Consider the following 26,090-nt stretch of genomic DNA (forward strand, 5'->3'; position numbering starts at 1 on the left):
TATATCTGTCAGGGTGATAGCAATGTTACAGAGATATGGAGAATATAAATAGAAAAATGCATGTACAGAGAAACTATACTGCTATAAAGAACTGTATTTTATAAACTGTTTATATTCAAGCATATTAATATGCCAAATGCTCTTTATCAGTGAATCAATGCTATTGAAGAAAATATCTAGTAAAAATACCATATGCATGGACAAGGATAAAAAACAAGATGGTAAAGGAACATTGTTTTCATGAAAGGAATTCTCCTTTGTTCCCTTTATGCTGTATTATTTACAAGCAGTTCCTGAAGCATAGTAGCAGTAACTTCACCCGAACATCTGCTGCTGGGATCAGACAAACCCTTGGCAACCAACGCTAAGAAGGGAAAAAAAACACAAGATCCCTTTCTTTAAAAACAACAGGATAACACTTAGGCCCCGTTTACACTCAGCAACACAAAACATGATTGCAAACGTTTTTGCGTTGTTCCACGATTTTTCCACAATTGCATTTAATGATTCTCATTCTAGTGAATGAGAATTGCGATGCAATCGCTGGTAAAATGCTACATGTAGCACATTTACAATCTTTGGATATCCCAAACGTGCTGCAATTGCTGCAGTGTGAGTAATCCCATAAAATGACTTGCGTAGCAGCGCTTTGCTGATCACCAGCAATCAGCAAAGAGTGAATCACCGGCAAAAAGCGCCCGGGTGTGAACTCAGCTTTATGTAGTTATTCTACACTTTACATGAGAATTAAATAGGAATAGGTTGGTATGTCCCCATACTATAAATTGTCCTTTGTCTTGTTTCTGCTGCAGTTTTTACATACAGTTAACAATTTTAAATTCATTTTACATTTAGGCTACGTTCACAGTGGTGTATTGCAGTACAGCATAATGGGCAGCAAAAAGGGCGCTTTATAAAGCGGCTTGCCACAGTGCAATGTGCCACCTATGCAGCATTCACAATGGGGCAGGTGTTTTGCGGTATACTGTCATGTGGCACACACTGCGTGCGCTAACAGTGTCAGTGAAGCATATTTTTCATTGACTGTATGCTTCACTGTAAACAACGCAACACGCGAATAATGTGCAAAACTGTTTTCACTTTCCGTTGCGTTTCTGCTGTCAGTGTGAACGTAGTTTTAAAGGGAATCTGAAGTGAGAAGGATATGGAGACTACTAGGGCTGCACGATATATCGTTTTAAAATGGATATCGCGATTTGCAGCATGCCGATTTCCTAATCGTCAAAGTTGAGATTTGTTTCATGCATCCAATTTTATGCGCGCAGGCTTTTCATGCATACAATTTTATGCGTGCAGGCTTTTCATGCGTACAACTTGATGCGTGCAGGGTTTTTTTATGCGTACTATTTTAAGCGTTCCATCCGTAGAATTATTTGTATTGGCCGCGCAGCACGCTTCCTCCTTCCGGCCAGAAGCAGTCAGAGCGGTAGTAAGTAGTGTAATGCAGCCAGCACGTTGCTTGTGGAGGAGAAGGATCCGCACATCAGACACTCCTGTTCTGCACTCTGCACCCTGTCTCCCATGGTCACACTGTGTACTGCTCACTGCCCAGGATCGGTTATCTCTCCACTACCCTGTCTCCCGTGGTCACACAGTGTACATCTGCTCACTGTCCAGAATCTGTTATCTCTCCCTCTCCACTGTCCTGTAGAGCAAACAACTTGGATCACCACCCACTGCCCAGGATCTGCTGTGGTACTCAGCTCTGCATTTAATAGTTGCTATTAGTTTTGATTAATTCAAAATGCAGTAACATTTATAAACATAAAAGAAAATGACATGATACTATCAATTTCATAGTATGATGTCATTTTTCTGTCAATGCATGTTTGTAAATGTTACTGCACATTGTGAATTTAATGCTAAAGCTTGATTTGAAGAAAATCATGAAAAAAAAAAAATTGAAAAAGCTATTTTTGACAGAAGTAAAAAAAAAAAAAAAATTGCAATTCTATTTTTTCCTAAAATTGTGCAGGCCTAGAGGCTACCATATTTGTGGGGTAAGCCGCGCAGGAGGTTTTCTCCGGCCCTGCTCGGCGGATTTTCTTAATTTTTTTTTTTGCTGGACGCAGCTAGCACTTTGCTAGCTGCGCCAGCACACCGATCGGCGCCGCCCCGCGCCCGATTGCCGCTATTCGTTGCGGCGCGCGGCCCCCCCCCCAGACCCCGAGCGCTGCCTGGCCAATCAGTGCCAGGCAGCGCCGAGGGGTGGATCGGGACTCCCAATGACGTCACAACGTCATCCCGCCCCATCGCCATGGCGACGGGGGAAGCACTCCAGGAAATCCCGTTCTTTGAACGGGATTTCCAGATCGGAGATCGCCGAAGGCGATCAAAGCGGGCGGGGGGATGCCGCTGAGCAGCGGCTATCATGTAGCGAGCCCTGGGCTCGCTACATGATTTAACAAAAAAAAAAAAACTGCCGCGCTGCCTCCTTGCGGAATTTTTCATACCGCCAGGAGGGTTAATGTAGTTAAGTTCGCTTTAGACTCCCTTTAAAACAATACCAGTTGCCTGGCAGCCCTGCTGATCTATTTGGCTCACTCCAGAAACAAGCTTGCAGCTAATCTTGTCAGATTTGACAAAAATGTCAGAAACCCCTAATTTGCTTATGCTTGTTCAGAGTCTATGACTAAAAGTATTAGAGGCAGAGGATTGGCAGAACTACCAGGCAACTAGTATTGCTTAAAGGAATTATCAGGCAAAAAAAATGAGTTTCACTTACCTGGGGCTTCTAGCCCCATGCAGCCACCCTGTGCCCTCATAGTTACGCACTGCTGCTCCAGTCCTCCGCCGCCAGCTAGTTTTGTTTTTGCCGACCTCAGGGTCGGCGAGCCGCATTGCGTACATTTTTACGCATTCCCGCTAGTGCAGGAACATTAATGCATACATTTTTTGCGTCAGCAGTGCAACGTGAAAATGTATTAGCGTTGCACCGCTAACGCGAAAAATGTATGCGTTAATGTTCCTGCACTATCAGGAATGCGTAAAAATGTACGCAATGCGGCCCGCCGACCCCGAGGTCGGCAAAAAACGAAACTAGCTGGCGGCAGGGGACTGGAGCAGCAGTGAGTGACTACGAGGGCACAGGATGGCTGCATGGAGCTGGTAGAAGCCCCAGGAAAGTGAAACTAATTTTTTTTTGTCTGATAATTCCTTTAAAGGGAAATAAATATGGCAGCCTCCATATACCTTTCGCTTCAGGTTCCCTTTAAACAATTGGAAAAAGGCTTCCATTTTGTAAATTAGGAAAATAAAATACCTCCTGCACAGTCTACTCTAGCTCAACAACCTCCAGCTTCCTGCTCACACAGCCCCCTCCCTGACCCCCAGCACTTTCCTTTGGTCACATGAGCATGAAGGGTGAGGGGTCCAATTTCTCTCACAGCTGAGGCCGTACCTCGCGACTGACAGTCATGGTCAGTTTAGAGACATGCACACAGAGGAATGTAATGCACATGTGACTACAGTGGGAGTGATTCGGGCTCATCTGGTGTGAGTAGTCAGCATGTATGTGAAGGTTGCTGAGAAAGAGCTAGGAATATGTCAGATATTTTCAATTTTAATTTTGGGATCAGGGCCCAATACTATACAGACGTGCCGCTAGGCTACAGGCTCGCAATGCGTTGTTACTATACCTCCTACACACACCAAATTATGGGGGTAGGGAGGGGACTATCCTAACTACCTCTGTGCCAACCCCCCAGCCCCGCTGGTCCACAAGATTGCTTTGCAGACCCAGTGAGACTGGGGGTGGGGGCTGCACTTTGGCTCAGGAATAGTTTACAGAGTTTGAAGTGTGTAGGAGCTATGAGTGCTGAGATATTGGGCCCTTAACTATCAGCCACGTAATGTAATAGAAAATGTGATTGGACACAGGATCAGACACAGCTCTGGCATAGTAGCCTAGTGGAGAGCAGAATAATAGCAACATTTTTTCAACGATTTTGTGTGAAACAGGGGCCTAAGCAATCTGGGTAAACTAAGAGATCTATATAAGTAAAAAAGGGACTTGTTTTCAACTTAGGGAATAAAAAACTCTCTAGCTCTACATAACTTTAGTAAACATGATTCCCCCCACGCTGTGTGAGGCAAATTTTCTACTCCATAATGACATGGTAAGAGGATTTTATTCTCTCTTCTTCTTTCCCTCATAAACACACTCTCTTTTCATTTGTTTTCTGCACTTCCTGCAATACTGACTGCCTTTGCTGTAGGCTGCAGTCTTCTTTGATGGATGCATAAGCAGGGCCGGCCTTACCACGAAGCCATCAGAATCCTGTGATTCAGGCAGCAAACTCTACAGGTGGCATGCTGTAAATTCTGGGACGGCATGCTGCATGCTGGTACAGCTGATCTTTCGCAGTGCATCCTGTCAGGAATATAGCAGCTAGTTATGATAAGGATAATACAGTAATATTTTCATTTTCCCATTTTTATGTCTGCTGTGTACTACTGTATCATATGGGATTATCTGCTAGCCAGTCTGGCTTTGAAGGCTGGCAGCTGCCTAGAGTTCGTTATATCATGTAAATTGACCCTGCATTCAATGGCCATTGTCTGCTCCTAATTGTGAGATGGGAAATCTCTGCAATTAGGGACTGTCTACCTAGCCTCTAATTAGGAGATGGCTATTCAGGCCAATACTGTCAACAATGTGTTTGTCACCTGTAACTTGGACTAGGGAAGTCTTTTCATATATGTGCTACAATATACTTTAACCTGGGGAAATTGGATGTTAGGGAAGTCTTTTCATGTATGTAATAACCTGGGGAAATTGGATATTAACCACTTGAGGACCGTGGGCTTTACCCCCTTTAACCCTCCTGGCGGTATAAAAAATCTGCCAGGAGGGAGCGCATCAGTTTTTTTAAAAAAAAATTTCCCCTATATCATGTAGCGAGCCCAGGGCTCGCTACATGATAGCCGCTGCTCAGCGGCATCCCCCCGCCCTCTTCGATCGCCTTCGGCGATCTCCGATCAGGAAATCCCGTTCAAAGAACGGGATTTCCTGGAGGGCTTCCCCCGTCGCCATGGCGACGGGGCGGGATGACGTCATCGACGTCGGGACGTCATTGGGAGTCCCGGGCCACCCCTCGGCGCTGCCTGGCACTGATTGGCCAGGCAGCGCACGGGGTCTGGGGGGGGGGGGGGGGGGGCGTGCGGCGCGACGGATAGCGGGGATCGTGCGCGAGGCGGCGGCGATCAGTGTGCTGGCGCAGCTAGCAAAGTGCTAGCTGCGTCCAGAAAAAAAAACAAAAAAAACAAATCGGCCCTGCAGGGCCTGAGCGGCACCCTCCGGCGGCTTACCCTGAACTACGTTCGGGGTTACCGCCAAGGAGGTTAAAGAGACACTGAAGCGAAAAAAAAAATATGATATAATGAATTGGTTGTGTACTATGAATAATTACTAGAAGATTAGCAGGAAAGAAAATATTCTCATACTTTTATTTTCAGGTATATAGTGTTTTTTCTAACATTGCATTATTCTATAATATGTGCAGATTACACAACACTCAGCATTCAAAATGATTCTTTCAGAGCAGTCTGTGAAGTAATGACCTCTCCTCTAGCAGAGAAAAAGTAAACAGTTCACTTACAGTTGAGATAATAAAAGTCAGATAACAGCCCTCTCCACGACTAAGGGCTGGTTAAGACGGGCATTTTTGTGGCGTTTACCGCAGCTTTTCAGACGCAGCGTTTTTTGGGATCTACTGCCATCCCATGCAAGTGAATGGGAGCGTTTAGAGCTGGCTTTTGCAGGCTTTCATGAAAGCCTGGCAGTAGATCCCAGCGTTGCGTCTAGTCTCAAATGCAACATGCTGCTTTCAGAGGCGGTAAACGCGAGGAAACAATAGCAGAGACCAGAACTGCTAGCCTTGAACGCTTTTCAAAAGCCTTCAAAAGCTAGCTTTTAAACGCTGGCGTTTGAACGCAATGCCAAGCAAAAGCTCAGCAGACGCCCGTGTGAACCAGCCCTAACTTAGTCAGAGAGCTTTTTGGCTTGTTTGCATAGAGATAACAACTGGAGTTTCTCAACTCTTCCTGTACTGGAAACAATTAGACTGATGTATCTGATCTTAATGTTTTATTTCTTAGCTGTACTACACATACAAATCAGAATATCATAATTTTTTTTTCGCTTCAGTGTCTCTTTAACCTCCTGAGCGGTATGGACGAGCTCAGCTCGTCCATCACCGCCGGAGGCTGCCGCTCAGGCCCTGCTGGGCCGATTTTCTTCAAATAAAAAGCAGCACACGCAGCCGGCACTTTGGCAGCCGCGTGTGCTGCCTGATCGCCGCCGCTCTGCGGCGATCCGCCGCGAGCAGCAGCGAAAGAGGGTCCCCCCAGCCGCCTGAGCCCAGCGTAGCCGGAACAAAAAGTTCCGGCCAGCGCTGAGGGCTGGATCGGAGGCGGCTGACGTCAGGGTGTCGGCTGACGTCCATGACGTCACTCCGCTCTTCGCTATGGCGACGATCTAAGCAAAACAAGGAAGGCCGCTCATTGCGGCCTTCCTTGTTTATTCTGGGCGCCGGAGGCGATCGGAAGAACGCCTCCGGAGCGCCCTCTAGTGGGCTTTCATGCAGCCAACTTTCAGTTGGCTGCATGAAATAGTTTTTTTTTTAATTAAAAAAAAACCCTCCCGCAGCCTCCCTGGCGATCTCAATAGAACGCCGGGGAGGTTAAGGACCAGGCACTTTTTTTCCATTCAGACCACTGCAGCTTTCACGGTTTATTGCTCGCTCATACAACCTACCACCTAAATGAATTTTGGCTCCTTTTGTCACTAATAAAGCTTTCTTTTGGTGCTATTTGATTGCTGCTGCGATTTTTACTTTTTATTATATTCATCAAAAAAAACATTAATTTTGGCAAAAAAATGATTTTTTTAACTTTCTGTGCTGACATTTTTCAAATAAAGTAACATTTCTGTATACATGCAGCACGAAAAATGTGGACAAACATGTTTTTGATTAAAAAAAAAAACCCATTCAGCCTATATTTATTGGTTTGGGTAAAAGTTATAGCGTTTACAAACTATGGTGCAAAAAGTGAATTTTCCCATTTTCCAGCATCTCTGCCTTTTCTGACCACCTGACATGTTTCATGAAGGGCTAGAATTCCAGGATAGTATAAATACCCCCCCAAATGATCCCATTTTGGAAAGAAGACATCCCAAAGTATTCACTGAGAGGCATAGTGAGTTCATAGAAGATATTATTTTTTGTCACAAGTAAGCGAAAAATGACACTTTGTGACAAAAAAAAAAGTTTCCATTTCTTCTAACTTGCGACAAAAATTTTTTTAATCTGCCACGGACTCACTATGCTCCTCTCTGAATACCTTGAAGTGTCTACTTTCCAAAATGGGGTCATTTGTGGGGTGTGTTTACTGTCCTGACATTTTGGGGGGTGCTAAATTGTAAGCACCCCTGTAAAGCCTAAAGGTGCTCATTGGACTTTGGGCCCCTTAGCGCAGTTAGGCTGCAAAAAAGTGCCACACGTGGTATTGCCGTACTCAGGAGAAGTAGTCTAATGTGTTTTGGGGTGTATTTGTACACATCCATGCTGGGTGGGAGAAATATCTCTGTAAATGACAATTGTTTGATTTTTTTTTTTTACACACAATTGTCCATTTACTGAGAGATTTCTCCCACTCAGCATGGGTATGTGTAAAAATACACCCCAAAACACATTATACTACTTCTCCTGAGTACGGCGATACCACATGTGTGGCACTTTTTTGCACCCTAACTGCGCTAAGGGGCCCAAAGTCCAATGAGTACCTTTAGGATTTCACAGGTCATTTTTGTTTCAAGACTACTCCTCACAGTTTAGGGCCCCTAAAATGCCAGGGCAGTATAGGAACCCCACTAATGACCCCATTTTAGAAAGAAGACACCCCAAGGTATTCCGTTAGGAGTATGGCGAGTTCATAGAAGATTTTATTTTTTGTCGCAAGTTAGCGGAAATTGATTTTAATTGTTTTTTTTTCACAAAGTGTCATTTTCCGCTAATTTGTGACAAAAAATAAAATCTTCTATGAACTCACCCTACTCCTAACGGAATACCTTTGGGTGTCTTCTTTCTAGAATGGGGTCATTTGTGGGGTTCCTATACTGCCCTGGCATTTTAGGGGCCCTAAACCGTGAGGAGTAGTCTTGAAACCAAATGTCGCAAAATGACCTGTGAAATCCTAAAGGTACTCATTGGACTTTGAGCCCCTTAGCGTACTTAGGGTGTAAAAAAAAAAGTGCCACACATGTGGTACCGCCGTACTCAGGAGAAGTAGTATAATGTGTTTTGGGGTGTATTTTTACACATACCCATGCTGGGTGGGAGAAATATCTCTGTAAATGACAATTGTTTGATTTTTTTTTTACTCACAATTGTCCATTTACAGAGAGATTTCTCCCACCCAGCATGGGTATGTGTAAAAATACACCCCAAAACACATTATACTACTTTTCCTGAGTACGGCGGTACCACATGTGTGACACTTTTTTGCAGCCTAGGTGCGCTAAGGGGCCCAACGTCCTATTCACAGGTCCTTTTGAGGCATTTGTTTTCTAGACTACTCCTCACGGTTTAGGGCCCCTAAAATGCCAGGGCAGTATAGGAACCCCACAAGTGACCCCATTTTAGAAAGAAGACACCCCAAGGTATTCCGTTAGGTGTATGGCGAGTTTATAGAAGATTTTATTTTTTGTCACAAGTTAGTGAAAAATGACACTTTGTGAAAAAAAAACAATAAAAATCAATTTCCGCTAACTTTTGACAAACAATAAAATCTTCTATGCACTTGTCATACGCCTAACAGAATACCTTGGGGTGTCTTTTTTTCTAAAATGGGGTCACTTGTGGGGTTCCTATACCGCCCTGGCATTTTACGGGCCCAAAACCGTGAGTAGTCTGGAAACCAAATGTCTCAAAATGACTGTTCAGGGGTATAAGCATCTGCAAATTTTGATGACAGGTTGTCTATGAGGGGGCGAATTTTGTGGAACCGGTCATAAGCAGGGTGGCCTTTTAGATGACAGGTTGTATTGGGCCTGATCTGATGGATAGGAGTGCTAGGGGGGTGACAGGAGGTGATTGATGGGTGTCTCAGGGGGTGGTTAGAGGGGGGAAATAGATGCAATCAATGTACTGGGGAGGTGATCGGAAGGGGGTCTGAGGGGGATCTGAGGGTTTGGCCGAGTGATCAGGAGCCCACACGGGGCAAATTAGGGCCTGATCTGATGGGTAGGTGTGCTAGGGGGTGACAGGAGGTGATTGATGGGTGTCTCAAGGTGTGATTAGAGGGGGGAATAGATGCAAGCAATGCACTGGCGAGGTGATCAGGGCTGGGGTCTGAGGGCGTTCTGAGGGTGTGGGCGGGTGATTGAGTGCCCTAGGGGCAGATAGGGGTGTAATCTGATAGGTAGCAGTGACAGGGGGTGATTGATGGGTAATTAGTGGGTGTTTAGGGTAGAGAACAGATGTAAACACTGCACTTGGGAGGTGATCGGACGGCAATCTATTGGTGTGGGTGGGTGATCAGATTGCCTGCAAGGGGCAGGTTAGGGGCTGATTGATGGGTGGCAGTGACAGGGGGTGATTGATGGGTGATTGACCAACGATTGATAGGTGATCAGGGGGATAGATGCATACAGTACACAGGGGGGGGGGGTGTCTGGGGGGGTGGTCTGGGGAGAATCTGAGGGGTGGGGGTGGGTGATCAGGAGGGAGCAGGGGGCAGTTTAGGGACTAAAAAAAAAAAAAATAGCGTTGACAGATAGTGACAGGGAGTGATTGATGGGTGATTGGGTGCAAACAGTGGTCTGGGGGGTGGGTAGGGGGGGTCCTGAGGGGTGCTGTGGGCGATCAGGGGGCAGGGGGGAAATCAGTGTGCTTGGGTGCGGACTAGGGTGGCTGCAGCCTGCCCTGGTGGTCCCTCGGACACTGGGACCACCAGGGCAGGAGGCAGCCTGCATAATACACTTTGTATACATTACAAAGTGTATAATACACTTTGTATGCAGTGATCCGGGTGCTAATAACCCGCCGGCGCTTCCGAACGGCCGGCGGGTTACAGCGCGAGGTGGGCGGAGCCAGTCCCCGGCGGCCGATCGCGTCACGAATGACGCAATCGCGCCGCCCATGCCCCTACAAAGACCGTCGACTCTGTGCATGCGGCGGTCCTTGCGGTGTCCACTTCTCGGCCGCGTTGGGCGGTCGGGAAGTGGTTAAGGAAGTCTTTTGTTGTGTGTGTGCTATAATACACTTTTCACATGTGGATGTTAGATCTCTGGGCATCAAATTATGTCTGAGGATGTAATTAAATCTAGTTCCCCCCATCCAAACAGGCTTACAGCCTCAAGGCAAATATTCCATTATAAAAAGCAGGGGAGAAATACCTAAAATCAGTCTACTCCTGACGGTAGCTGGAGCCGGACTCCCAGTCTAAGCTAAGTTGGCTCCTGATCCAATCAGAACGGTGTCCATCCACAAAATCCAAGTCCAAGATTCGTCTATCTTGATCCCTGTTATTTTGGTAAGCAAATTGCTTGTGTGTATCTTTGTAAACTCTTAATTTTGTAACTTTTTATTTTGTTTTTTGTAATCTTTTGTATATATTCTGTTCTGCATTGTTCCACTTTTTTCCTGGAATATTAAATTATTATTTAATAAGTTCATGCCTAATTGTATGCTTGAGCAACACTACCATATTAAATTGTAATTGCATTGTGTGTATGGGGCACTTCTGCGCTCGACAGCAGAGTAGCTAACAGTATCGTTCGGAACGACTGTGTAACGATCGGTGTAACACAGAGAGGGTCTGATTACCGGTGATCTGCAGTATCACCGAGAATACAGATATATACCCGATTATTGATGATCTGTAGTATCACCGATAATCAGATATATCTCTAACCTCTGGACACCTGGGTAATAAGAGTGTTTGGTGTAACAGAAATACTTTGAGGACTGCACCTGAGGAGCAGGTGCACAGCAGTAAGGAGTACTGCACAGTAACACGTTCCTTCCGTAAGCCTGAGACTCTCCCGAGGAAGGGGTGAGGCTAGGAGTAGGAAGGACACAGTGTGAGTGACACCAAGGAAGGGTGTCACCCCCAGGTCTGTGAGCTATCTCTAGACTGGGGAGATAGCTCTCAAGGTCGGACAAGCCGGGTCGGTAACAGACAGACAGATCAGGGACAGAGACAAGAGACAGATGCGGAATCCTAAGACAAGCAGAGTTCGGCAACAGAGTATCAGATATAGCGAAGTACCTAATCAGAGATCAGAAGAGTAGTCAGGAAAGCAGAAGGTCATAACAAATAATCAACAATGCCTAGTCTTGGGTGTGAGGTCCTTGATCGTCAACACCCAGGAACTGGTCTAGATAATAACACAGATAATATCACAGATACTGACAAGGTCTGAGTGCTACCACGTAGTGATCGCAACGGCAGACAACCAGAGAATGACCAGCACCCAGTATATATAGCAAGGCGCTCTCCAGCGCCTCCCCTAAGTGCTGGACCAATGGGAAGTGGTACTGCCATCAGCTGACCGGCTTGGTCAGCTGACTCCCTTCTGGCTGTCATATAAGTTCTGCCTCTCAGCGCGCGCGCGTCCTTCTGAACCTGTGTGGACTATCAGTCCCAGCCACACCAGACATGTGATGTAAAGCACCCGCCACGCTGGACGCGGAAACCACCGCACCGCTATCAAAGCATGCGGCGGTTTCTCCGCGTTCGGCCATGCTACTAGATGTAGGCCTATGCGTGCCAACCGCCGCGTTGGACGCGGAATCAGCTGCCTTGTTCTGAGTACACGCGGCGGCTTTTCCGCGTTTTCTCACAGTACCCCCCCCCCCCTGAGGAGTGGACTCCGGACAGCTCCTGCCCGGCTTCTCAGGATGTAGGGTGTGGAATTCCTTCTTTAATTCATCCGCATGCATGCGGCAATCAGGTACCCATGTTCTTTCCTCTATGCCATAACCCTTCCAGTGAACCAAATACTGTACCGAGTTCTGTACTATACGTGAGTCTAAAATCTTTTCCACTTCATACTCAGGTTAGTCATCCACCATCACAGGAGGAGGAGGAGTGGAACCTACATGTACTGCTGGCTTAAGCAGGGACTCATGAAAGGATCTAACACCACGCATGCTGGCAAGGAGATCAATGGCATAAGTAACATTGTTGATCTTCCTGGTCACTGGAAAAGGGCCCACAAATCTGGGTCCTAACTTTGGCGAGGGTTGTTTCAGGGTCAAATGACGTGTGGACACCCAGACCAAGTCTCCTGGCCGGAACTTCCACTCTAAGGAGCGTTTCTTGTCAGCTTGACCTTTCTGACTTTGAAAAGCCTTCTCCAAATTATTTTTCACGATCCCCCAAATGTTCTTAAATGACTTTTGCCAAGCCTCCAGAGCTGGAAACGGAGTGGAAGCTACTGGCAGTGTGGAGAATTTAGGCAACTTTCCAGTTACCACCTGAAACGGAGAAAATCCAGAGGAAGAGCTTTTCAAATTATTGTGCGCAAATTCTGCAAACGGCAAGAACTTGACCCAATCATTTTGCGCATCTGCAACATAACACCTTAGAAACTGTTCCAACGACTGATTAATTCTCTCAGTCTGACCATTGGTCTGTGGGTGGTAGCCCGACGAAAATGACAGTTCCATGCCCATTTGATGACAAAATGCCCACCAAAATTTAGAAACAAATTGGACTCTCCGTTCTGACACAACGTTTTCCGGAATGCCATGTAGCCGGAAAACGTGGATGATGAAAAGATCGGCCAACTCCTGAGCCGAGGGGAGTCCTTTCAGGGGCACAAAATGGGCCATTTTACTGAAGCGGTCGACTACCACCCAAATGACCGACATGCTCTCAGACCTCGGAAGATCACCCACAAAATCCATGGACAAATGGGTCCATGGTTCACTCGGGGTGGGCAAAGGCTGCAACGTTCCCACAGGTGCCAGACGGGAGGGTTTGCTTTTTGCACATACTGCACACTCTCTAACATACTCCTTGCAGTCAGTTGCCAATGAAAGCCACCAAGCACACCTAGCAACAAGGTCCTGTGTTCTGGTGGCCACAGGATGTCCAGCATTTTTGTGAGAGTGGAACATCTGCAATATCTGGAGACGAAATGGCAGTGGTACAAACATCACCCCTTCAGGCTTTCCTTCAGGGACATCCTGCTGGAAGGGACTTAAAGTCTCCGTCCAGTTTTTCCAGGTCTCTGTAGCTGCCAACACTACTCTCTGTGGGATAATAGTCTCTGGGTCTGAGGGCTGTGCTGTCTCTGGCTCAAAGCATCTGGACAAAGCATCCGCTTTAATGTTTTTACTACCCGGAGTGTACGTAATTACAAATCTGAATCTCGAAAAAAACAGTGATCACCGAGCCTGACGGGGACTCAATCTCTTAGCCCCCTCAATGTATTCCAAATGTTTGTGATCAGTGTAAACGGTAATCGTATGTTCTGCTCCTTCTAGCCAATGGCGCCATTCTTCGAAGGCCAATTTAATGGCTAGGAGCTCCCTGTTGCCTATATCGTAGTTTTTCTCTGCTGGTGAAAACCTACGAGAGAAATAAGCACACAGGTGTAATCTTCCCTGCAACCCAGAACGCTGAGACAGCACAGCCCCTACCCCGACCTCCGAGGCGTCCACCTCCACAATAAAGGGATAGGAGGTGTCGACGTGTCTCAAAATGGGAAAAGCAGCCAGAGCTTCGGGTGACCAGTGGTTGGTATCTGCCCCTTTCTTAGTAAGACTGGTGAGGGGTGCTATGACTGTGGAGTACCCCTTTATGAACCTTCTATAGTAATTAGCGAATCCTAAAAACCTCTGCAAAGATTTCAGTCCCACTGGCTGAGGCCATTCCAGGACAGCAGAGACTTTGGCAGGATCCATAGAAAGGCCCGAGGTGGAAATTATGTACCCCAGAAAAGTGACAGATGTTACCTCAAAAATGCATTTCTCCAATTTAGCATAAAGCATGTTCTGTCTTAACTTGTGCAGCACAAATTTGACATGAGCCCTGTGCTCAGAGAGGTTATCTGAGAAGATTAGTATATCATCCAGACATACCAGAACAAATTTACCCAACACCTCCCTGAATACTTCATTAACCACCCTGGCGTTCTGATTAAATCGCCAGGGTGGCTGCGGGAGGGTTTTTTTTTAATTAAAAAAAAACTATTTCATGCAGCCAACTGAAAGTTGGCTGCATGAAAGCCCACTAGAGGGCGCTCCGGAGGCGATCTTCTGATCGCCTCCGGCGGCAACAAATAACACGGAAGGCCGCAATGAGCGGCCCTCCGTGTTTCGCTTCCCTCGTCGCCATGGCGACGAGCGGAGTGACGTCATGGACGTCAGCCGACGTCCTGACGTCTGCCGCCTCCGATCCAGCCCTTAGCGCTGGCCGGAACTGTTTGTTCCGGCTACGCTGGGCTCGGGCGGCTGGGGGGACCCTCTTTCGCAGCTGCACGCGGCGGATCGCCGCGCTGCAGCGGCGATCAGGCAGCACACGCGGCTGGCAAAGTGCCGGCTGCGTGTGCTGCACTTTATTTGGTGAAAATCGGCCCAGCAGGGCCTGAGCGGCAGCCTCTGGCGGTGTTGGACGAGCTGAGCTCGTCCAGACCGCTCAGCAGGTTAATGAGTTCCTGAAAGACGGCCGGGGCGTTACACAACCCAAAGGGCATCACCAGGTACTCGTAATGCCCATCGGGTGTGTTAAAGGCCGTCTTCCACTCATCGCCCTCTATGATCCGCACCAGGTTGTATGCACCCCGCAAATCCAATTTCGAGAAAATCTTAGCATTGGTGACCTGAGTGAATAAATCGTCTATCAAAGGCAATGGATAGCGATTTTTTATTGTGATTTTATTCAGGCCCCGGTAATCAATGCATGGCCGAAGGCCTCCGTCTTTTTTCTTTACAAAAAAGAAACCTGCTCCGGCAGGCGACCGGGAAGGGCGAATGAAACCCTTAGCCAAGTTTTCACGGATGTACTCTCGCATGGCCACTTTTTCTGGCCCAGACAAATTGTAGAGATGACCTCTAGGGGGCATACAACCAGATCGGAGATCGATGGGGCAATCGAAAGGGCGATGTGGAGGTAGTTTCTCTGCAGCTTTGGGACAAAACACATCTGAAAATTCAGAATATTGTTCCGGTACTCCCTCTACATGAATCCTGGTCTGACCCAAGGTTACCCTCACTAAACAATGATGAAAGCAATGGGCTGACCAGCTTATTAGCTGACCAGTGGCCCAATTAATCTGAGGGGAGTGAAGGTGTAACCAAGGCATGCCAAGGATGATAGTGGAGGTTGTCATGTGTAACACAAAAAAAAAAACAACTTCTCCCTATGCAGCACCCCTATAGTGACTCCCACCTCTGGTGTCTGAGACAGAGGGCGGTTACGTTGCAGGGGGGAATCATCCACTGCCGTAACTTGGATAGGTGGTGTTACCGGGGTGGGCGGAATACCCAATTTCTTAGCAAATTCGTAATCCATAAAATTAGCCGCTGAGCCCGAATCAACGAAGGCCTCAGTGACTTCAGATTTATCTTCCCATGTAATCGTACAAGGAAGAAGCAACCTTTTATCATCTAGGGGTAAAAGTTGTACGCCTAGGGTATTACCCCCAAGTACTCCTAGGCAGTAGCGTTTCCCGATTTCTTAGGGCAATTCTGTACTCTATGACCCCCCTCTGCACAATAAAGACATAACTGCTCTGAAATCCTGCGTCTCCGTTCCACTTGAGACAACTTTGACCGACCAATCTGCATTGGATCGGGTGGAGGTGAAACAGGAGGAGGTGGAGTCACAGGAGGCGCAGCGTAGGACACCATCCTTACATGGTCTCTACCTCGGGTCTGTCTCTGATAGCGTAGCCTACGGTTGATCCTGATGGCCGATGAAATGGCCTCATCAATGGTCTTAGGTTCAGGCTGACTTTACATAAGATCAGAGACCTCATCTGACAACCCTGATAAGAAACAATCTAAGAGGGCAAAGGTGCCCCACCTGGCTGATACTGACCACCTTCTGAATTCAGCAGCATACTCCTCGACCGGACTCTTGCCTTGACGTAACAACTTGAGCTTCCGCTCAGAAGTCGAGGCAATGTCTGGATCGTCGTAAATTATTGCCATGGCTTTAAAAAATTAATCTACAGAGGTTAGGGCTAAGTCTCCAGCGGGTAGACTGTACGCCCAGGTTTGAGAATCGCCTGATAACAAAGTCTTAATAAATGTGACCCTTTGGGCCATAGTTCCTGAAGAACTAGGTCTCAACTCAAAGTATGATAACACTCTACTCCTAAAATTTCGGAAATCAGATCTGTGACCAGAACATTTTTCAGGTACAGGCATACGTATGTCTGTGCTAGGAGGAGATCGTACTTCATCCACAGCCGTCTGGAGGGTTTGTATAGACCCGGACAATGCGTTAATTAAGGCCCGGTGACTACCCAGCACTTGGTTGATGTTATCCACTGAAGTGGTAAGTGTGCCCAGACGGCCGGTGAGTGCGTCCATTTGTGTTTGGTCTGCCGTTCTGTAACGATCGGTGTAACACAGAGAGGGTCTCATTACCGGTGATCTGCAGTATCACCGAGAATACAGATATATACCCGATTATTGATGATCTGCAGTATCACCGATAATCAGATATATCGCTAACCTCTGGACACCTGGGTAATAAGAGTGTTTGGTGTAACAGAAATACTTTGAGGACTGCACCTGAAGAGCAGGTGCACAGCAGTAAGGAGTACTGCACAGTAACACGTTCCTTCCGTAAGCCTGAGACTCTCCCGAGGGAGGGGTGAGGCTATGAGTAGGAAGGACACAGTGTGAGTGACACCAAGGAAGGGTGTCACCCCCAGGTCTGTGAGCTATCTCTAGACTGGGGAGATAGCTCTCAAGGTCGGACAAGCCGGGTCGGTAACAGACAGACAGATCAGGGACAGAGACAAGAGACAGATGCGGAATCCTAAGACAAGCAGAGTTCGGCAACAGAGTATCAGATATAGCGAAGTACCTAATCAGAGATCAGAAGAGTAGTCAAGAAAGCAGGTCATAACAAATAATCAACAATGCCTAGTCTTGGGTGTGCGCTCCTTGATCATCAACACCCTGGAACTGGTCTAGGTAATAACACAGATAATATACAGTTTTCCCTAGACTGAGGTGTGAGGTCCTTGATCGTCAACACCCAGGAACTGGTCTAGATAATAACACAGATAATATCACAGATACTGACAAGGTCTGAGTGCTACCACGTAGTGATCGCAACGGCAGACAACCAGAGAATGACCAGCACCAAGTATATATAGCAAGGCGCTCTCCAGCGCCTCCCCTAAGTGCTGGACCAATGGGAAGTGGTACTGCCGTCAGCTGACCGGCTTGGTCAGCTGACTCCCTTCTGGCTGTCATATAAGTTCTGCCTCTCAGCGCGCGCGTCCTTCTGAACCTGTGTGGACTATCAGTCCCAGCCACACCAGACATGTGATGTAAAGCACTCGCTATGCTGGAAGCGGAAACAGCCGCACCGCTATCAAGGCATGCAACGGTTTCTCCGCGTTCGGCCATGCTACTAGATGTAGGCCTATGCATGCCAACCGCCGCGTTGGACGCAAAATCAGCCGCCTTGATCTGAGTACACGCGGCGGCTTTTCCGCGTTTTCTCACAGACTGTTAGTGGTTTTGCTTCACTACAGTGCAAGAGTGCAACTGTGCGTGTTTATGCGTTGCGTTCCCGTATTTGGCCTAAAGCGCAAAGCTGACACGAATACGAAAACGCGGATTGCGTGCTGAGCACCCGACAGCCGAGTGGACGTGTCTAGCAAACCGCTAGTGGTGGCAGTAAGGAGCTTTTGAGGGGTCACAGCCTTGTTTGTAGCTCGAATAAGGCTGCTCCCCGCTTGATCTGGTCAAACCCGCAGTCGGGAACCGTATACGCAGGCGTGCCGCGGGCCGGTTCCTGACACATCCCTCTGCTGCCTGAGACACAGAACAAAGCTTTCCTGCTGTGAGTCTGCGTGAATCCCCCGCCCCTATTATTATGCACTGTTTTCCAGGCTGGCCCGCCTCCACTCCATGTGGAGCTGGAGGAAAGCTGCTCTTATGTCTTCTTAGGTAAGTATTTGACTTTTGACCCGAGGTTTGCTCTGGTACATTTTAAAGTGTAACTGTCGGGCATAAAATCAAAAATTAATTCTTTATTTTTATCTGGTAAACAAGTAATCCGGGTGCTCACCAGGCAATCCCAAAGTTAAAATCACTATTACTTTTCTTGTTGATGAATAATCATTCTCCAGTTAATCTGACTCTTATTTGGTACACACAACATTTGGTACACAAAAAGGAAGTTGCTGGCCATTCTGGGCTGTCCTTTTTTGCTTCTCTAGCAGAGAAGTAGAGAAGCAAAAGATGACAACCCAGCATGCCCTGCAGCTTCCTTTTTGTGTACCAAATAAGAGTCAGGTAAACTGGGGAATTATCATTTATCAACAAGAAAAGTAATAGAGATTTTAACGTTTGGATTGCCTGGTTAGCATCCTTATTACTTGTTAACCAGATAAAAATAAAGAATTGATTTTTGATTTTATGTTCGACAGTTACACTTTAAGCAAAATATAGGTGTTGAATTTATTTCCATGGCTTTCCAGTTTGCATGTAGCATAGAAGAAATGGCTAAACAGGCACTTTTTCTAACTGCATGAATGTCTGTTTTGATCTGATCTATAAAAATCTATGTCAAGAGACTGCTTTGTCATCTAAATCTGTATGGTCAGTTTTGTCTGTGAAACAGAAAAACATATCTGTTGCCATCTGTCATGTAAAGTGTAGAGAAGAACTTAAAAATCTGCTTTGTCAATTTTCTCTTCTACATCACAGGTGTAAAACTCAAGGCCCGCAGGTCAAATCTGGCCCTTCTCACCACTGTATGTGGTCCTCAAGAACTTCAAATCTGCACAATTCTAAGCAGCAAAAGACAGAAAATTAAGGCTACTTACACACCAAGACGTTGCGTTTTAGGGGACGTTATGGTCGCATAACGTGCCCCTAACGCAATGCATGGTGGTGCGGGAGAGGACGGTAGAGTGAGCCGCGTTAGGCGACTCTATCCGCATAAGGTCTCCCAGGGTGGCGCTGATTGGCCGGCGGGACCACGTGATGCGGAGCGAGACACTCCGCATCACGTGGTCCCGCCGGCCAATCAGCGGCCGCCAGTGCAGTGCATATTAAGTAGCCATGTGCGCGGCTACTGTAGTGGCATCTCCCCGCCTCCTCTCCGCCCCCCACTGAGCATGTGCAAACAGTCTAACGCGGCTAAAGCCGCTAGAACGCACAGCATGCTGCACTTTCACTACAACGTGCAGCGTTACATGTAACGCAACGTGGGCAGTGTGAACAGCTCACATGTGTTATATTGCTGTGCATTGGGGGAGCATTACAGGCTGCACTAACGTGCGCCTGTAACGTCCCTGTGTGGAAGCAGCCTCAGAGCACCAACTTGTGCTCTACACAGCAATCTGGAAGTTACAACACAGTAGAGTGCCCTGGCGGCTGTACCAGTGGCGTCTGGTGTTTCTGTGGAGACAGAGCACTGTAGCTGACGTATGTACCGCATGTAATTTTTTTGCCCTGTGCGTATGTATGTGTGCATGCACCATCTCCCTTGCCATTTGTCATATACTGGTGGGAGAGTTGGTCCGCATGCGCGCCTAGCATTAAAAAAGCATGGTATCTTTTCCCTTCACATCCATACCATATACTTTGTTACAGGTGACTCAAATCCTGAAATAAATCTGCAGTGTTTCTACTTCCTGCTTTCGTGGAAGCAGACATATTGTTAACATCCTGTGCTTTAAAATGAGCTTATCTGCCATGGCAGTCAGGTGGCATAGGGGATCAAATTACAACTTGTGATTAGACACAAAATTAGGGGAAATTAGACAGGCTAAAGTCTCTAAACACATACAGGGTGCATTTCTCTATGTTTTCCATCGGTCCTGTGCAAGAGTTCAGGTCTACTTCAAAGGATACCTTAGTCCAGAGGTGCCCACACTTTTTCGGCTTGTGAACTACTTTCAAAAATTAGCAAGTCAAAATGATCTACCCATGTACAATTTTAGGAGCACACTTGTATATACAGAATGGAAAATGTAGTGGGATTGAGATCTACCATGAAGTCCTTCGCGATCTACCGGTAGATCGCGATCTACCTAATGGGCACCCCTGCCTTAGTCCATATGCAAATTTAAAAATGGCACACGAAGGCCTGGTGCACACCAAAAACCGCTAGCAGATCCGCAAAATGCTAGCAGATTTTGAAACGCTTTTTCTTATTTTTCTGTAGCGTCTCACGTAGCATTTTGCGGTTTTGTGAAGCGTTTTTGGTGTAGTAGATTTCATGTATTGTTACAGTAAAGCTGTTACTGAACAGCTTCTGTAACAAAAACACCTGCAAAACCGCTCTGAACTGACGTTTTTCAGAGCGGTTTGCGTTTTTCCTATACTTAACATTGGAGGCAGAAACGCCTCCGCAATCCAAAATCTGCAGCAGCCCAAGAGTATGCGTTTCTGCAAAACGCCTCCCGCTCTGGTGTGCACCAGCCCATTGAAATACATTACCCAAGCTTTTCCACATCCGCAAGCGGATCGAAAAACGCTGCCGAACCACTCTGGTGTGCACTAGGCCGTAGAGCCCAAGCAGTCTTCATTGACCCTCCGGACCAGGAAGTAACTTCAGTAGGTCATTACACCGTAACAATGGGGGACGGAGCAGAACGGAGGGAGCGATAGGCATGAGAGCCTCTTACACATGCCTGCTCCCACCATTTTTAAATTTGCATATGGACTAAGGTATCCTTTAAATTGCCCACCAAAGACCCCCACCTCACTAAATTTTAATGAACATTTTGGCCAGCAGCTTAAGCTACGTACACACATGCGACAACGATCGTTCGTTGTCAACGACGAACGATCTTTTAATTGACGGAAGAACGACCTAAGTAAAGTTAGTTGTAAAAAGTGTGTAACGATCACATCGTTAGAACGAACGTTACACCACTAAAAGCACTTAATGCGCCTGCACATAAAATTGTAAAGTTCCATGGAGAAATAGTGAAATGCGCATGTCCAGCCTGGTACAAACGATCGTTTCCAACGATGTGCTACTTTTGCTAACGATCGTCGTTGGGAAAAATCCGCCAAGCTAGATCGTTCGTTTTGAACGATCTAGCTCGTACATCGTTAGACTTAATGGTCGTTGGCTGCTTTTTTTCAAACGATCGTCGTTTGAAATGATTGGGGAACGATCGTTTCAAACGACTATAGTCGCATGTGTGTACGGTGCGTAGACAGTGTTTTAGATTTTGCTCCCTTGTGCCATTGAGTTTGACGCCTCTGTGTTACATGAACCAGAATTAGATGTGTCTAAACTGCAGTTCTACATGAGGCTAATTAGATTTGAAAAATGGTGGATTAAATTTCAAGTAATTAATCATTCGCATTTTAGTTACACCTGTACAAAATACAACTTTAGACCCTGTAGATTAAATTATTGTAGTGATACAAAACTAGAAATTCTAGTTTATCTCTAGGAAAAGGCCATTGAAACAGGAAGACTGATACAAATTCCTCCTCCCACCCAAGCAAAGAGCCATAATTATTCTGTGCATCACTTCCTCTAATTTACAAACTTAGTACATTGCACTACACGTCACATAAAGCAATGACAGAAAAGTGACTTCCTTCTAGCCCGTCCTGCAATGTTCACATTCACAACACTTGTAGCAGCAGTGGAGCATTATTGTTGTTGTTTTTTTTACTTATAAGACATTTATTATTATCATGCAGACACCCGCCCTTCCCATTGGATGGATCAAGTTGTTGCTTGATAATTCCGCCTTGCTGATTGGATGCAGCTGCTGTTCTTCAGCTAGGTGTCTCCCATCGGGCTGCAGAGCCGCTGCTTGCGGGAAGAGGACGCGTCAGAGATGAATGAGGAGAAATACACCGGGATTTCTCCTCTAGCAGCCGGGGGCAGCAGTACAATAACAGGAGCAGCATCATTATTGTGTCTTACATGATACGGCGCAACATAATGACTCTAAACCGCTGGGCGCCTCAGCTCTACGTCACAGCAGCCAAGTAGAGCACAACGTCCGTATGCTAACCCGTGTGACCGCATTCAGTAACCTTACAGCATTGCTTCAATCCCCGCTCTGCAGCGCCCTGGCTGTTCTGCTGTATATCCCATTCCGGGGAGCGCTGCAGATCAGTGTGGGAAGGAATGCGCAGCCACCCAACTTGCTGCGCACACTGCGTCCGTACGCTGCACACTGCAATTCGCTCCATGCATAGCAACGGCATTCTATCTTACAGCCTGACTCCTGCTCGTCACTGCCTGTCGCTCACCTGACTGCCCCATGCCATGTCCTTATAAGATCCAATACCAGCCATTCTTCCTTCCAGCGGTGTAAACATTGTCCTGATGTCAATAAAGTTGGGCGGAGCGAAAGGAGGGTGTGGAGTTACATCGGGGTCAGACGGCATACAGCTGCTATTGGCTGGCTATTGGTTTGAAGAATTCAAATACAGGAGGGAGAGCTCAGCAGAATAGACTTCACTGGTACTAGAGATGGGAAGTTCGGATCTTTTTAATGATCCGGATGATTCGAATCGGATCATTGAAAAGATCCGGATCTTTGATCCGAATCTCGGATCATTTTACTACCGAAGCATTCGGGGGTGAAATGAATAGCAGGACAGGTCTTTCCCTGCTGTGGACAGGAGAAGGGGAGGGGGGTGGATACACAGAGAAGGGGAGAAGATGGACAGAGGGCAGGGAGTGGACAGAGAAGGGAGGAGGGACGAGCAGAGAGCAGAAATGTTTGCGTGCACACAATACCCACATGCTGCAATTATATGCTTTACATATATTTCACCTATATGCTCATCTGTGTACTTTGAATGCAAACGTCCCACAGTGAAAGAAAGAATTCCCCAAAGCATTCCCAGAAGTGAAGTGCAGCTGTTTAGTGCCGAGTGCAGGAGGATCATATTACGCTGCAATCACAGTGCCTGCAAAGTTACTGAGCTGTGCTGAGCTGAGCCAAAAGCTTCCAATCTGTTCACTGTGCACAACTATGGAACAGACAGCCTACAATCAGCAGCGCGTTATAGCCAGTATGTGTGCTCTACACATATCTGGCAGTGGCACCCATGTCCCCTCTCTCTCATCTACCTGTCTCCCTGCAAGGCTGGCTCCCATCCAACAGAGCGATCCATCTCAGCTCTGCTTCCAGGACCCCGCTGCCCGCTGAGAGGGGGTGTGTCATTCCTGGCCCTGCCCCTTTTGCGATCCGAATCACTCATTTGGATGATTCGACTCACAAAATAGATTCGGATCAAAGATCCGAATCGTTCATGATCCGGACAACACTAACTGGTACCCTAGAGCCTAGGTTCTCAACGTGTGGTATGTGTACCCCAGGGGGTACTCTGGCTTGTTATAACAGATGAAGAGTTTTAGAAAACGATACATTGTATTTAATCAAACACCGAATTGGTGGTTTAGCTAATTAAAAGCAATAGTAAATGCTTGGAAATTGTTTAGAACCAATTATCATGTACTACAATTTAAATATTTATTTGTCAAGGGGTACTTGTGATAATGTTTACTAAGCTAGGGGGTACTTGGTGAGTACAGGGTTTTAAAAGGGGTACATACCAATAAAATGTTGAGAAACACTGCCCTAGAGCAGCCGACTTGTTCCTGACTGAGTGCCTAATGCAGTTCCAGACTCTGCATTGGACACACACATTTAGGCCTGGAACCCACTAGAAAGCGCAAGACGCTATCGCTAGTGATTTGTGATAGTGTTTTGCAAGCGATTTCCCTGCTCCTATACATTTCATTAGAATGGAAACACTCCCAAAATGCTGCATGTCCTGCGATTGCAATTTGCTTTATCGCAATTGCTTTAGTGGAATCTGTCATATCCATTTACATTGGCAGAACATTTAGGGAAATCGCTAGCGATTGAAAGCGCTCCCTAAACGCTCTAGTGGGTTCCAGGGCTCAGGGTCCTTTTCCACACACAATCTTATGCACAATTGCGCTACAGTCGTGTTTCTTTTCATTTCTACTAACGCAATTTGGCCGCAGGTGTAGACACAATTGTGATATCTGACGAAAGAAAAATCAGCAGCAATTGTGATTTCTGATGGGAGAAAAAGCAGCAGGAATAAAGAATCATGGTGCGATTGCTATGTGATTTTGCTATGTAGTTTTCCTGTGCTCCTATAGAAAGTAGAGGAATGCAAACGCACCAAAAATCATGCAGGCCGGCAATTGCGATTCAGAGGGAAAAAAATTGCCCTAGAGGAAAAACAGCATCGCAAATTACACGTTAATCATGATGCTGTTGTAATTGGAAAAACAGGTGTGATCTGATTTATTTTTTTTTTAATCCAATTGAGCGTAGTGGAATAGGGCGCTATCAGTGTTTTGCGATCCAATTCCTTTCTTTTTTTTGGAATGCACAACACTAGGTACCAGAAAAATAATGAAAACCATGGCAAATTTTTTCCATTAGTGCAATTGCCGTCCTCCATTTTTTGTGCAATTGAGCATAGCAGGAAATTTGCATAGCTGTCGCACTGCTATGCAATTTTTCTGCGTTTCGCCAGTTCAAAATATTTTCTCACTTTTTTTTCCCTCCCATTCAAATGCACCATAATTCACTATACAGTATATCAACTGGTGCCAGCGCTCTATACCATATCCTTGCGGCAATGTTCAGTATAGTTCTGTTTGACTTCCAGTCCCACACATGCATCAATCCAATAATCCACGTAGGTAAGTAGTCAATGCCCTCCAACAAGATATATATGCAAAAAGGGAAACAACCATAGAATAATATCCTCAAAGCAGCTTGTGCCTCCACCTCCCCGTCACATATATAAACATCAGGTGATACACCCTCTAATGTATATACAATGCGCTCACCAGAGAGAATGGCTGCTCGGTCACAAACAGCATGCATTAGGTTAGGCACAAGCTGCTTTGAGAATATTACTCTATGGTTGTTTCCGTTCTTTTTGCATATATATCTCGTTGGAGGGCATTGACTACTTGCCAGAGCTTGGACAAGGTCCTCCAGCACCCAAGGCTGAGACACCAAAGTGCGCCACTCCATGCCTCCTACCCAGCCGTCACACACTGATTGCTATTAGACTAAGAGGTGCCCCAGGGGCCCCAACACCTTAATCTCTAGTTATCTGGCTTGCAGTCACTGCCATGCATCCCCTTTTCTTATTTCTCTCTGCTTCAAATACAATAGGGGAATGATAGCTGAGTGATTTAGGCGCCCCTCCTACACTGCGCCCTGAGACTGGAGCCTCTCTTGCCTCTGCCTTGGCCCTGCTACTTGCCTACGTGGATTATTGGATTGATGCATGTATGGGACTGGAAGTCAAACAGGACTATACTGAACATTGCCCCAAGAATATCATATAGAGCGCTGGCACCAGTTGATATACTGTAGTGGAGATTTTGGTGGTGTAGCAATCCGATATTAGAGACTGATCTATCAGTGGAGGAGCGCAACATTGTTTTCTTTTTATAATTCACTATACACCTGAGGGATTGCAGCAGAATTGTGGTATTGGGGGAAAAAAACAGAGAAACTTAATCACATCGCCTTAGGGACCTAACCCCTGATTCAGTTATTAAAGTGTACAAACTTCAGTGCTAATCTTGTCAAATCCTCCACCAATCACTCATCAAAGTGTAAAAACAAACCAAAAATATAAGGTCTATGTGCAAAAATATTGCCACCAGGCCAAGGCCATATATCTCCACTTTCTTAGCTCTTGCAACATTCATGTGTCCAATTTAATCAGACTCCCAAGATGGATATATGCAATCAAAGAATAAAGCAATTAAATGCACACCGTTTAGAAGTGCACTTGACATTTTATTTGTTCTCTATGAGCCAAATGATAGATCACAATTTGCAAAATAAAGTTAAAAACATA

The 26,090-nt window shown here is 46.4% G+C and overlaps 1 protein-coding gene across 5 annotated transcripts in view; it reads right to left on the bottom strand.

The window, feature by feature from the left end:
• The window catches only part of MPHOSPH9 (M-phase phosphoprotein 9), a 173,816-nt gene extending 151,126 nt beyond the window's left edge, over window positions 1-22,690 (bottom strand). For 2 of the 5 annotated variants that reach the window (XM_068244323.1, XM_068244351.1), the window contains exon 1: window positions 22,464-22,690. The gene's annotated coding sequence lies outside the window, so the exon portion shown is untranslated. The other 3 variants (XM_068244328.1, XM_068244343.1, XM_068244336.1) reach the window with 3 other exon arrangements.
• Between the last annotated feature and the right edge of the window lie 3,400 nt (window positions 22,691-26,090).

The sequence above is a fragment of the Hyperolius riggenbachi genome, chromosome 1, assembly GCF_040937935.1.
Source record: "Hyperolius riggenbachi isolate aHypRig1 chromosome 1, aHypRig1.pri, whole genome shotgun sequence".
NCBI classification, from domain to species: domain Eukaryota; kingdom Metazoa; phylum Chordata; class Amphibia; order Anura; family Hyperoliidae; genus Hyperolius; species Hyperolius riggenbachi.